Source organism: Mus caroli, unplaced genomic scaffold (assembly GCF_978045245.1).
Source record: "Mus caroli unplaced genomic scaffold, Mus_caroli_1 scaffold_14, whole genome shotgun sequence".
Taxonomy (NCBI): Eukaryota; Metazoa; Chordata; class Mammalia; order Rodentia; family Muridae; genus Mus; species Mus caroli.
In genome coordinates this window covers 74,190,630-74,204,120 of record NW_028227269.1, presented here as the reverse complement: position 1 = coordinate 74,204,120, position 13,491 = coordinate 74,190,630, and positions in this window count along the sequence as shown.

Genomic DNA, 13,491 nt, shown 5'->3' with positions numbered 1-13,491 from the left:
TTCAAGACAGGGTTTTTCTGTGTAGCCCTGGCTGTCCTGGAGCTCACTCTGTAGACCAGGCTGGCCTCAAACTCAGAAATCCACCTGCCTCTGCCTCCCAAGTGCTGGGATTAAAGGCATTTGCCACCACGCCCGGCTTTTTTTGGAATTTGAGTTCTTGAATACATAACAAGTGGGAAGCCAGCCTTGGGCTCCATAAAACCCCATCTCAGAAAAACAAGGTAGGGCTGGGTACAAGGTCAGTGGCAGACCATTTGCTTGGATGCATAAGGCCCTGGGATTCCGTCCTAATACTTAAAAATGAACCAAAAATAAACAATTCATTATCTTTCCTCTGATATCACCTCTATTGGGGTAGGGGGGAGGTACTCTTTCATGTATTTCTGCCATCTCTGGGATACAACAGACATTCAATGGCTATGTTGTGTTCAATGGATTGATTATGCAGTCCTTAGATAAGCTTCAGTAAGTGCATTTGTGTTCAAACATGCAAGTGTGCAAGTGTTGTGAGGGACATTTGTAGCATTCTGCAGCTTCTCAAAGATTTGAAAAAAGTTTAAAATTGGTTTTTAGCATTTTATTCTTTGTTTTGTTGGAGGTTTTTTGTTTGTTTTTGTCTTGTTCTGTTTTTCAAGAAAGGCTTTCTTTGTGTAGTCCTGGCTTTCCTGTATACCAGGCTGGCCTGGAACTCAGAGATTCTCCTGCCTCTGCCTACTGAGTTCTGGAATTAAAGGTAATTTCCTAAAAATTATTTTCACTTTCTTGAGGTGCTGTGCAGTTATAATGAAATATTTTAAGGATATTTGGGATCTTAGAGCAGCTTATAAAACCTTAAGAGTATTAGCAGATAACCATGTGTAATATCCTTGTTTGTTTATCCATAGACACATGGTCCCCTGTAGCCCAGGCTGGCCTGGAACTCACACTATTTAGTTCAGGCTGATCTTGAAATCTGCTTCTCCAAAGGTCTGGGATTATAAGTGGGGGATGCGCCATCACACTGGCAATTCTAATCACATGAATATTGATTAGAAAGTACTCAGTCAAATTAGCTTAGCTATAATTTGAAGGCAATGAGAACTATTCTTTGCTAGACATTCAAAATTTTCGTTTTCTGTTTTGTTCTTTTAATCCATGATAAGAGAAAATACACATGTCAAGTATTATTAAGTAAGATAATTTTGTGTATTCATCTTGGGTTTTGGTGGCATTCTGAAAGACTCCAAGAGGAGCCCCTCGCTCAGGCCTCAGGACAATAGCGGACACCCAAGAACTCACCGTAGACCAAACTTGATGTAAACCACATGAGGCTTTATTCGGGGAAAGCCAGAGCTCTGGGGACGACTCATATCCCACACAGGGGTAGAGGAGTCGACCTCGAGGGTAAAGAGGTCCCAGTTTTTATAGGCCCTCAGGGGAGAAAGGAGAAGGGGGGAGTAGGGGATTTCCAGATCTAAACAATGTCAATTCTCAAGAAATGGGTATGGGAGGGGTACAAAGAAAGAGTCTGGTGCAGGTGTAGCAACTCCGGATTGGCCGGGCTGTGGTTGCAGGGGAGATTTTCTGACTCTTTCTCAGCAACCAATATCACAAACACCTGGCAATGGACTTCATCAGTGGGCATACACATGGGTTCAAGGGATGGTCAAAACATTGGCAGACACACAGGTTCAAGGAGTGGCCAGAGCACTGTGCACCTCTATTTTTCTAAATCAGTGAAGCTAGTTCTGCTAACAGTGACATCTATCTTTCCAATTTCAGGGCTTCTGTGACCTTTTACATTCTGTCAGGATCTTTCAATACTGTAGCTGCTAGAACTGCAGTTATTTGGGAAAGGAGCCCAGTAGAGTGAGGGGAGCTCACGCTCCACCATCTTCCAAATGTTCCTAGAGGGTTGGGTAGCAACTCAGCACCACACCCACAGCCCCACCCAGACAGGGTGGGGAATGCGGCACAGGGTTAAAGAACTTTGCAACCCGCTGCGAAAGTCCTTGTGCTCTGCAAAGAAGGATTCCTCTAGGATTTGCAGGTGTGCCCTAGGAAGGAAGTTAAAGTTTATTTTTTAGGATGCTACACTTTTTTGTTTGTTTGTTTGTTTTTCGAGACAGGGTTTCTCTGTATAGCCCTGACTGTCCTGTAACTCACTCTGTAGACCAGGCTGGCCTTGAACTCAGAAATCCACCTGCTTCTGCCTCCCAAGTGCTGGGATTAAAGGCATGCACCACCACTGCCCGGCTAGGATGCTACACTTAAAAGACCACAGGACTTACTTCAGGCATTGACAGAAAAACCAGCCACACATCTGGTTCATTTGGACTTCTGGAGACTCCCTGCCTTCCTGCCTCGAGACGGGGGTCTTTCACCAAACCAGAAGCTCATGGTTTAGTTAGGCTAGCTGGTTCATGAGCTCTCAGCATCCTCTCAATCTCTACCCACAATGCTGGAGTTACAGGCACGGGCAGCTATGCTTAGCTTTTTATGTAGGTGCTGGAAATTCAAATTTAGGTCTTCATGCTTGCCAAGTAGGTACTTTTTTTTTTTCCACTGAGCTGTCTCTTTAGCTCCAAAACAGCCTGTTGCAACAACTACAAAATACGTGTATGTTTTGAGCTAGAGAAATAGCTTGGTTGGCATAGTGCTTTCGTTGAAAGCACAAGGACTTGCCTAAGTTGGATCCCCAGAATCCATATTAAAGTTGCAGATTGTGACACAAATGTTTAAGTCCATCAGTGAGAAGGCAGGGACGAGCAGATCCCGGTGACTTGAAGGTTGGCCGCCCTGTCCTACTTGACTAGTTCCAAGGCAATGAGAGACCCAGTCTCAGAAAACAAGGTGAATGACCTCTCCCTTCCACATGTACACACCCCACATTTGGACACACGTGAACATGAACATCCGTGCACCACCGAGAAACAGACCTATCATCATATACTGGGCCAGTCTTTCTTTGAACATACCTTTCATCTCTTAAATCTGATTTTATTTTGCTGGCATAAAGCAGTTTACAAATTTTTCTAGGCGTTTGACAAAACGACACTGTATCAGTTTAATCTCTCTGCTATTAATTGACTTAGTTGAGATAGGATTTCCAGCCCAGGTTGGCTTTTTACTCCCTATGTAACTGCAGATAACCTTGAACTTCTTTCTGAGTTTTGTCTCTGCTATGGTGGGGTCATAGATGGCCCTTTCTACACCATCACGCCCTAGCGATGCAGCACTGGGAGTCAAACTGAAGGCCTGTTCCCAGCACCCACATGCTGACTCGTAACCCTCTGTAAACTCCAGTCCGGGGAGTCCAAGGCCCTCCTCTGACTCTTGCAGGTACCAGGCAGACAAAATGCTTATACACAAGAAATAAAAATAAATCGTGAAAAAAATCACAAAGCGGTTACAATTGGTTGTATGTATGTATGTATGTATGTATGCATGCAGGTGCTAGGAACGGAACCCAGATCTTCCGAATGAGCAGTCAGAGTCATCAATCCAGCCCTCCAGCTCTCTGTTCTCTTGTCTTCTGTGACCTTTCACTCCTGGGGAAGGGGGTCAAACTTCTTGCTTCACCTGTCTGAAAAGAGAACCCTTATCAAAACCTATATAGCTAATACAAATTCTTGTAACTCACTTTTGTGTAAACTATTAATGTCATAGTTCGTGTTCTATTGCTGTGAAGAGACACCATGATCACAACTCTTTTTTTTTTTTTTAAACATAAGATGGCTTCCTTCTTTTTTTTTTTTTTTAAAGATTTATTTATTGATTATAAGCTGTCTTCAGACACTCCAGAAGAGGGCGCCAGATCTCGTTACAGATGGTTGTGAGCCACCATGTGGTTTCTGGGATTTGAACTCTGGACCTTCGGAAGAGCAGTCGGGTGCTCTTACCCACTGAGCCATCTCTCCAGCCCCAATCACAACTCTTATAAAGGAAAACATTTCATTAGGGCTGGCTTACAGTTTCAAGGGTTTAGTTCATTATCAGCATGGAGGGAAAATGGTGGCACTCAGCCAGACATGGAGCTGGAGAAGGAGCTGGGAATTCTGCAGTGGATCCACAGGCAGCAGGGAGAGCAAAATATTGGCCCTGGCCTGGGCTTTCAAAACACCAAAGTCCACACCCAGTGACACACTCTCCAACAAAGCCACACCTATTCCAACAAGCCTACATCTGATAATCATTTCAAATAGTGACAGCCACTCCCTAATCATTCAAATACAGGAGTCTATGCAGACACTCTTATTCGAACCATCACAGTAAATTTTCACTAAGATTTTTTTGTAGTTCCTTTTTTGTTGTTGTTCCTCTAAAACAGTGGTTCTTTTTTTTTTTTTTTTTAAGATTTACTTATTATCATATGTAAGTACACTGTAGCTGTCTTCAGATGCACCAGAAGAGGGCGTCAGATCTCATTATGGGTGGTTGTGAGCCACTATGTGGTTGCTGGGAATTGAACTCAGGACCTTCAGAAGAGCAGTCGGTGCTCTTACCCGATGAGCCATCTCTTCAGTCCTAAAACAGTGGTTCTTAGTCTGTAAGTCAGGATCCCTTTGATACTTGGATGACTTTTAACAAGGGTCATTTATCAGAAATCCTGCATATCAGATATTTATAATTCATAACAGCAGAATTACAGTTATGAAGTAGCAAGGAAAATAATTTTATGGTTGGGGGTCACCACAGCATGAAGAATTGTATTAAAGGGTCTCGGCGTTAGGAAGGCTGAGGACCACAGCTCTAAAATATCTGCTTTAGAGATAATTTCTGTTAATCTTGTATTCAAAGCATTTTATGCACCGTGAAATACATCCAACAGACACAAGTATGTTACCATTTTAATGGCTTATAAGAAGGTAAGACAGGGCTGGACGGTGGTGGTGCATACCTTTAATCCCAGCACTTGGGAACAGAGGCAGATGTATTTCTAGTTTGAGGCTAGCCTGGTCTACATAACAAGTTCTGAGACACCCAGGGTTACACAGAGAAACTCAGAAAACCAAAAGCAACCAAACCAAACAAAGAAGGTGGGACTGTACAGAGTCATTAGGCTTTTGAAGATACAGTTTTAGTCTACATTTACGACAGAGGGAAGTGAGTTTCTGTAACCCTTTGTGATAAATCACTTTTGCTGTCTCTGCTGTAAAGCAGCAGCGGATGGGATTCTCTCCCTCCTTCTTCTCTTCCACAGAGACATTTGAAAGCCCCAAATCTGTTAGCCATTTGATCCCTAGGAAGCTCGGGAATTGATCATCTGCCCTGGGTTAGGCCTGAGATAAAGAGATAAAGATCATGCATAATCAGTTTTTCAAGAGCTAGAAGTAGCAACCCCTCCGCTGATCCATCTTATCACCTTGACTATGTTTTAGGAACATCACAGAAACACTCCTGTGGGTGTGTGAGAATATTACAAGAAATATTGAGCTAATGAAGGAAGACATATCCCAGAATGGGTGGAGCCAGCCATCCCTTGGGTCAAGGTCGGGTTTGCTGGCAGACTCTATTCATCTCATCAACTACCAATAACGTATAGTTAATGAGTTAGATTTATTCTAAATCAGACTGAAGGGACATGGGGCTGGAGAGGCAGCTCAGTGGTTAAGAGCACTTTAGGAGGACCTGGGTTTGGTTCCAGTAACCTCACAGTGGCTCACAACTCCAGTTCCAGGATATCTGATACCTTCTTTTGATATCCTCGGGCATCAGCATACATTTGGTCCACATCCATCCATCCAGGCAAAACACTCATACACATAAAATAAAAATAAATAAGTCCAGCTGTGCATGGTGGCAGATGTTCTTCATTGCAATACGTGGAAGGCAGAGGCAGGTGAATCTCTCTGTGTGTTAGAGGCCCACCTGGTTTACATTAGTGAATTCCAGGTCAGTCAAAGCTATATAATAGAGAGACCTGTCTCAAAACAAACAATCATAAATAATACAAATACATTTTTAAAAAGATTTATTTATTTATTATATACACATTGTTCTGCTTGCGTATATGTCAGAAGAGGGCACCAGATCCCATTACAGATGGTTGTGAGCTACCATGTGGTTGCTGGGTATTGAACTCAGGACCTCTAGAAGAACAGTCAGTGCTCTTACCACTGAGCCATCTCTCCAGCCCCTCTTTTAAAATTTTTTTGTTTTTGCTTTTTTGGTTTTTCGAGACAGGGTTTCTCTTTATAGCCCTGGCTGTCCTGGAACTCACTTTGTAGACCAGGCTGGCCTCGAACTCAGAAATCCACCTGCCTCTGCCTCCCGAGTGCTGGAATTAAAGGCATGTGCCACCACGCCCTGCTTAAATTTTTTAATGAAAAAAAAAATTGAACCTGGGGCTATTAGGATGTCTCAGTGTGGTACAGGTGCTTACTGTACAAGAGTAGTGACCTGACCTGAGTGGTCACACATTTGTGGAACTCACAGAAAGGTGGAAGAGAAGACCTGACTCTAAAGTTGTCCCCCTGACTTCCATATGTGAGGCATATATGTGTGTACTGCCCTCCACCTCATGGGAGCCCCCTCAAAATAATGTACAATCAAGTTTATTTTCTTTCTAATTATTGGACTTAAAATATTTGACTTTAGAAAAGTTTTGGGGTCTAAGTCAGGATATTTATTTCTGCAGAGCGAAAGTATACTAGTTAGTTAGTTAGTAAACTAACACTAGTTAGTAAACTAACACTAGAAATTTAGACTTATGTTATGCTATTGAGTTTAAGACTCAAGCAAAATCTCATCTGCCCAAGGGCTGTACAGAGGTGAGGGCCATTCATCTAGGTCTGAAATAAGTCAATAACAGGAGGACGATTTGTTAATTATTAACTCCGAGGTCAAGTGCTAACAGCCTAAAGTATTCTTTCAAGCTTGGAAATTAACCTTTGCTGCCAGACATCCAGTTCTTCCTGCTCAGAGAGCGTGGGCCGAGCCATGATGGCACCTTCCCATTGTAAGGACTGTCCAGTGTGTGGTTGGGAATATGTGTGGGGCATTAACCAGCATCGTTTGCCTTTTCCCAAGTGTCTTAGTTAGGGTTTTATTGCTGTGACCAGGGCATCTTTTATAAAGGGTAATATTTAATTGGGGCGGGCTTATAGTTCAAAGGTTTAGTCCACTGTTGTCATGGCAGGAAACAAGGCAGCAGCATCCAGGCAGACACAGTGCTGGAGAAGGAGCTGGGAGTTCTACATCTTGATCTGAAGGCAGCTTGGAGAAGGCTGTCTCTTCCATACTGGGTGAAGCTTGAGCATTAGGACTCCTCAAAGCTTGCCTACACAATGACCACACCTCCTAAAGGTAGCACTTCCCACGGGTCAAGCATATTCAAACCACCACACCAAGATGTTATTACTACTACTACTATTATTATTACTTTGGGTTTTTTGAGACAGGGTTTCTCTCTGTAGCTCTAGCTGTTCTGGAATTTGGTCTGTAGACCAGACTGGCCTTGCACTCAGAGATCCACCTGCCTCTGCTATTGAGTGCTGGGACTAAAGGCGTGCGCCACTAATGCCAGCTCCAAGGTCTCATTGAATAAATATTTCTGCAATAAGTCCTCAATAGAAACTCTTTTGAGAGATGTTGGCAAGTCTTAAAAAGATTCCATTCTTTTTCTATAGATGGTATTTCTAGACCTAAAAAAAATCTCAGTCTCAGTGTCCTTGACAGAATAAAAAGAACATTTTCATCTGGAAAGGCCAGCGGTATGTGCAAGTGGAGGAGAGCCGTAGTTACTTTTCTCAAAGAACAAGCTTCTGAAAGCCAAGGATCCTAGCATGGTCTTGCAATCCCAGCACTTGAGATGCTTTGAGGCTGGAGGCTTACCATACATCTGAGGCTATATGGGTTATAGCATGAGTTCCAAGCCACCCTGAGATAAGAGTAAGACCCTGTCTCAGAAAACAACAATGATGGCATAGAGAGAACACTGCCTTCCTTATCCACCACCAACACTGGTGTGTGTATTAAAGTATTAAAACGTTCTCATTTCTTCTTTTTAACTTTAAATAAAAATGTCAGGGCTGGAGAGATGGCTCAGTGGTTAAGAGCACTGACTGTTCTTCCAGAGGCCCTGAGTTCAATTCCCAGCAACCACATGATGGCTTATAACCATCAGTAATGAGATCTGACTGATGCCCTCTTCTGGTGTGTCTTAAGACAGCTAAAGTGTACTCACATAAAATAAATAAATCTTTTAAATAAATAAATATGCCTCAGGCTAAAATTATTTTATTGCCAAAATATTAATCTTTTATTTGCTTTGCGTGTCTATGTTTATATTAATTTTTTTAATTGACGTCAAAAATTCAATGTGTATGTACATGCACAGGTGAACGTGGAGACCAGAGGTCGACGTTAGGTCTGACTTGCCCTTTCTACCTTAGTTTTTGAGCCCGGGTCTTTCTCTGAACCAGGCACTCAACTGATTGGCAAGACTGGCTGGCTGTTGAGCTTCAGGGATTCGCCTGTTTCTGTCTGAGAGTGCCAGGGTTACAGATGGTGCTACCATGCCCAGTTTTATGTGAGTGCTGGGATCCAAACCCAGGGCCTCAGGTTTGCATAGCAGGCCCTTCACTGCCCGGCCTTTCTGCCCAGCCCCATTAAGTTCCTTCTTACGATTATTTTTCTTTGTCTAACATCTCCATTTATTGTCCCTTTCTATATGACATATATTATATAATATTATTCCAAAGGGATATTTTCTTTGTTCTGTTGTTAAGACGAGTTTTATGTATCTCAGGTTAGCCGAACAGTCACTGAGGGCTGGCCTTGTACTCCTCAGCCTCCTGCCTCCACTTTCTTTCTTTCTTTTTTTTAAATCCTTTTTTTTTTTTTTAAAGATTTATTTATTATATGTAAGTACACTGTAGCTGTCTTCAGACACTCCAGAAGAGGGCGCCAGATCTCGTTACAGATGGTTGTGAGCCACCATGTGGTTGCTGGGATTTGAACTCTGGACCTTTGGAAGAGCAGTCGGGTGCTCTTACCCACTGAGCCATCTCACCAGCCCCTGCCTCCACTTTCAAAGCACTAGATTACAATGTCGTGCCTTCATGAGCAGTTTGTGCATATCGGGAAGTGAACCCAGGGCCTTGTGCATGTTAAGGCTCTGCCAACTGAGCTACATCTTCAGTCTTTTTTTTTTCTTTTTTTTTTTTAAAACCAAATCTCACTATGTAGCCAAAGCTGTTTTGGAATTCGTTATAAAAGCTTCTGCCAACATACCGAACTTTGCTTCTTTTCTTTTCTTCCTTCCTCTTCTTTTTCTTTTTTTAAACTAAAGTCCGATGTAGTCCAATCCAGCCTTGAACTTTCTATGTAACCAAGGTTGGTTGGTCTTGAACCTTCCCAAGTGTTGGGATTTTAGGTGTGTGTAACCACAACAGGCTAAAGGACTATTATATGCTGTCAATAACAACAAATAGGGAGACAAATATATACAAAGTTTCATGAAATTAGTTCCAAAGTATTTCTAAGAAAAACCAAAGGGGGGAAAAACATCCGACTTTGTTCTCCAACCTGCTGTGTATTTACACATCTTTATAAATATTCATTGTTCATTCTATAATTTGTATGTGTGTGTACAGAAATAGCATAGAGCATATCTGGAAACCTATCCGAAAGACTGGCCAATGCGAGTGCATTTGAAAAGAGGAATGGTGGGTTAGTGGGAGGGAACGCCCCTTTTCCCATCCTCTTTTGAGACAGAGACCCAACATCCCAGGCTGACCTCAAACTCACCAAAACCTAGTGGATGACCTTGAACTTTGGCTCCTTCTGCCTCCACTCTCCAAGTGCTGGGATCACAGACATTCACCTCCATGCCTGGTGTATGTGTCCGTGACGATTTAACCCAGGGCTTTGAGCATGTTAGGCACACAGTTTGCCAACATATATATATTATACTGCATTAGCACATGTTGTTGCCTACCGTGAAAGTGAACCTACTGTTCAGGTTGAATAACGTTTTTGAAAGAAGTGGACGATTCAAATTCAGCTTTTTCTTTAAACAACGATCTTCTAAGAATACTTTTTTTTAAGAACTATGTATTGTGTGTGTGTGTGTTGCCTGCATGTGTGTATGTGGATCACTAAATTCCTGATGCTTAAGGAAGTCAGAAGTGGGCCTGACTAGTACCTAGGACTAGAATTACAGACCATTGTGAGCTGCCATGGTGTGCTAGGAATTGAACCTAGGTCCTCTGGAAGACCCAATCCATCTCTCCAGCCCCTCAGCCTTTTCCCAGGATCCCAATTTCCCAAGCCGGCCTGTCACACAATCCATCTTCCCTCTGATGTGAAATGTCTCCTTTATCTACTCACAGGAATATTAGTTGATTTCCAGACTTTTAGTTTTATTTTTATTTATTTATTTTTTCAAGACGGGGTTTATCTGCACAGCCCTGGCTGTCCTGAACTCACTTGGTACACCAGGGTGGCCTCAAACTCACAGAGAGACACTTGCCTTTGCCTTTGCCTTCCAAGTGCTGGGATTAAAGGCATGCACCATCACTGCCTGGCTATTTCCAGACTTTTCAATCTGGCCTCATTGGTTTGGCCTCTGATTGTAAAAGCTTCGGGTACCAGCTTTGTGAAGAGCGTTAAGAAGACTAATCCCTAGTTGCAAACTATATTGTGGCTATTCTTAGATTTCTAGCTGACTTTTACTCAGATTTGTCTGAGTCCGGCTGGGGCTAGGGCTGAAGGCAAATTCTTGCTATATGGCTCAGGCTGGCCTAGAATTTACTTTATAGGCCAGGCTGGCTTCAAATTGTGATCTTGTTTCTCTGCCTCCCAAGCATATGGGGCTCCAAGCACGAGTTCTCATGCCTGGCTCCTTAGTCAGCTTTTGAATTCATCCGTTTCAGTTTATGGCATTCACATTATCGTGTAATCCTCACCAGCCTCTAACTTTACAATCTCGATAATTCAATTCCGAATAACATTTTGTCATATTCCAAAAAAAAAAAAAGGTGTTGCTCGGTTGGTTTCCTATACGTGGCTGCATCTACAGTCATAACATGTTTACACTATGAACCCTTTCTAACCCAGTACAACATGTATCTCCCTACTTCATCCATTTATTCACTTTTTACTTGATAAATATTTATATATTTATTACCTAGTGCACCAGGAATTCTGCTAGAGCTCATTGTGAATCATGGATCTGTCATCATGTGTGTTAGGCAATCTAGACGTTGCGATAGAGCAGGACCATACAAATAGAGAACTGTGAGCTTTGTAAGTGTTAGGAGGGAGATACGGAATTTTGTGGTGGGCTTCCTAGACCTTACCTGCTGAGGGGAGGTCAGACAGTGTGTCCTGAAGAAACAGCTCCAGGGCAGGCTGCTCCTTCCCCGCCCAGTGCTCGCCTAACAAGCTTGTGTTCTTCCTACTAGGTTCTAGGAGTGGTTTCTTCCATTCACCTGCCTACCTCCTCCCACAATGGCCTGCATGGGGAGCAGCAATTTCTGCCCTCCTCCTTACTCCCCCAGGACCCTTGCAAGTCTTACTGTTCAGGCAAGGACATGTCTGAGGGACTCTGGCCAGGGTCACTCTGTGGTGCTGCCTGAGGGCTCTCTGTTCCTGCTCAAGCTGTCTTCTCTAGGAGGTTTTTTCTCTCTGTCCCGGACCCTGGAGAACTGCATCGAGTCTTTGGGGGACTCCGTTTCCAGCTGGAACAAATCCTCAGTGAAAGCCAAAGACCTTCCTGCTTTCCTGGACAACTCTTATATCCCTGAGCCGTGAGGAGCTCTGCCTCATTAACAGACATGCCAGGGAAAAGAGCCTCTCCCTTCGGGGAGGGTCTCTGTCCGAGGCACGGCTTTGGTATACCCCCACCCCACCCCACCCCACCCCCCAAGACCTGGGACAAGCTGGCTCTGTCGCTCAGCCTGGAAGAGAGAAGACTGCACCCGCTCACATTGTGGAAAATGCTATTTTCTTCCCCTGTGTTCTGGCAGGCTCTTCAGACACTGACTGCGTTCATCTTGTTCATCTGAGAATTTCTCTGGGACATCAGATTCTGTCCAACAGTTCCAGATCATGTGTGACAAAACTTTTAGTCCCTTCCACCAGACGCCCTTAAGATCACTCATTGCACCAGGAGACAAAGATCTGCTATGAAATCCTAAGTATCGCTCTCTTTTCACAGAACCTCCTGCCCATCCCCCACAACCCCTGCCAGAGTAATAAAAGATACTGCGAGCACACTCCTACTAAGCTTGAAGAAGTGACCAAAGAGGCCTACGGTCAACTTCCCAAGGTTGGGCTTGTTGTTCCAGAGCGGGGGGGGGGGGGGGGGGGGGGGGGGTGGGGGGTGGAGGATGGGGAGATGGGGGGGAGGGGGGAGGTTGTGGGAAGGCCAGGATGAAGAGCAGACCGGAAGCTGTTCTGGTGTGAGCATGAGGTTTCATTCAGTTCTTGGGGCAGAAAGAGCTAACCAATCCAAGCCTCAGCACAGGTCCACAGAGTCGTCTTCAGTTGCATGGTGGGAATTGCGTGGTAGGAACTATGCGGTGCGAAGTCGCTGGCACAGTGGCTCATCCTAACTGCCCAGAAGCAAGAAGCAAACAACCAGGATTGCCTCATTCACACCGCAAGAATTACACATGGCAGAAATGCAGCCTGTATGCAAAGTGGTGGCTCACCCTGACAGACAAGCTGGCCCCACCCTGAGACCCACCATCAAAAGTGAGTGGTTCTTCTGTCCCCTACCAGGCCTGCAGTATATTAAAAAACAAAACAAAAACAAAAAACAAAAATCCCCTCTTTTTCACAAAAATTACAACTAGACATATTTCAAAGAACACACAAAATCCTCTTCAGTGTTCTCCAGTAGTCTTCAGGGCGCCCCTGAGCACTTCCAAGAGCTGGCCAGAGTACGTGCTGCTTTTGTGTTCATTGGTTCCCTTTATCTTCTTTTTCCCTCCCTCCCTCCCTCCCTCCCTCCCTCCCTCCCTCCCTCTCTCCCTCCTTCCTTCCTTCCTTCCTTCCTTCCTTCCTTCCTTCCTTCCTTCCTTCCTTCCTTCCTTCCTTCCTTCCTTCCTTCCTTCCTTCTTCCCTCCCTCCCTCCTTCCTTCCTTCCTTCCTTTCATGTTTAGTCAGGCTTTTTTGGTTTGTTTGTTTGTTTGAGACAAGGTCTTTCTAGCTTTGGCTATCCTGGAATAGGTAGATCGTATGAGTTCTAGCCTGGTCTACACAAGGAGTTCCAGGACAGTCAGGGATAAATATTGAGACCCTGTTTCAGCAACCAAAAAAAAAAAACCTCACAACACAATAAAATAGTCATGTCTATCAAAACATTCATCTTTCTGGAATTATCTCTCTGTTTTTGTTTTCCCCCTATAGTGGGGCTACCCTTGATCTTGTCATCCTCCTGCCTCTGCCTTTCAGGTGCTGGGATAAGACATATAAGCTACCATGCTTGTTGTATAGACTTGACCTGTGGAGGTGCTATGACTCCTATGTGGCCCATCTCTATAGTTAGCAAGGAAGATG